General features: G+C 38.6%; 1 long non-coding RNA gene across 1 annotated transcript; it reads right to left on the bottom strand.

The window, feature by feature from the left end:
- Window positions 1-731: 731 nt before the first annotated feature.
- Window positions 732-1,056, bottom strand: LOC132137556 (uncharacterized). The gene is made up of 2 exons (XR_009431884.1): window positions 926-1,056; window positions 732-777 (listed from the first exon to the last, which is right to left on the bottom strand). It is a non-coding gene; the product is annotated as an uncharacterized LOC132137556 (long non-coding RNA).
- Between the last annotated feature and the right edge of the window lie 275 nt (window positions 1,057-1,331).

Here is a 1,331-nt window from a genome sequence, read left to right on the forward strand (position 1 = left end):
GGGGCGTGGCTGCTCATTATGTCCCACCCTCTTGTCACCATACATAGAATAATGCTGTGTGTTTCAAGGCACTTCAATGGACCTTTAATTACAGTATGAGTAGTTGTATTTCGTTACTTCCACAACTGTGTATTATAGGCTGTTTAAAATGTAAGTGATCACAACCTGCAAAGCGCGCTTTAGCTCCTCTCCACTCAAATGATTGGATATACTTCTAACAGCACACAGCTATATAGGGTAAACATTTTAACTAACATTGCGATATGCTTGAACTGTTTTATATCTATACTTAAGGCAAGTCGTGATGATTTAAGAAGGCTTAATTTCTCAAACATAGGCTATGATCAACTCACAGTCTGCCGCTGGCTGCTTGGTCGTCAATTTAAAAACAAAAATGTACAAAAAATAAAATAAAAAATGCTCCAAACATTTTTCTAAATGAAATTGATAAAATAAAAAAAAACTAAACAAAATATAATCAGTTTACCATTACATAAAAAACTGAACTATTTTAATAGCTGAAACAATAGTTAGCTGCTTTGGAAGAAGGGTAAAGTCTCTGGTCAGACTAGGGTCAAGAATTATGAAGAATTCAGGGCCGGACTAGGGCCTATTGTTCAGGCCAGGGCAGGGCTTAACTCCTTGCACACCGGCCTAGTGCACTGGGAATGCCAGCTGCTGATTTGTGCCCTTGGCCAGGTGAGATCTTTGATAAAATATCTTTGGTAGTGTTTCTTTTCTTTTCTTTTTTTTTTGCTCTCTAATATGGTTTTGAAGCTGGAGCCTGTCCTCCAAGCACTCTTCATATGTGGCATGACAAGCTCTTTGACCAGCTGCTTGATGAATAGCCATCATGCATTGTTCACACCACCCATGTAATCAGGGTATTGTACAATGAAGTTGATGTAGGCTAGAGGTGGCCAACGTCTGTCCTGGAGAGCCACAGTCCTGCAAGGTTTTTGTTCGAGCAGGTGTGTGTCAGAACAGGCAAAAAGTGCTTGTTTTGGCCATGGTTTCCTGTTCTGTTAGCCACTTTTCATTATTTACATATCGGTCTTCTTCATGTTACCATCTACAGTCGTGGCCAAAAGTTTTGAGAATTACATAAATATTGGACATTGGAAAAGTTGCTGCTTAAGTTTTTATAATAGCAATTTGCATATACTCCAGAATGTTATGAAGAGTGATCAGATGAATTGCATAGTCCTTCTTTGCCATGAAAATTAACTTAGTCCCAAAAAAACATTTCCACTGCATTTCATTGCTGTCATTAAAGGACTTGCTGAGATCATTTCAGTAATCGTCTTGTTAACTCAGGTGAGGATGTTGAC

The sequence above is a fragment of the Carassius carassius genome, unplaced genomic scaffold (genome assembly GCF_963082965.1).
Source record: "Carassius carassius unplaced genomic scaffold, fCarCar2.1 SCAFFOLD_57, whole genome shotgun sequence".
Classification (NCBI taxonomy): domain Eukaryota; kingdom Metazoa; phylum Chordata; class Actinopteri; order Cypriniformes; family Cyprinidae; genus Carassius; species Carassius carassius.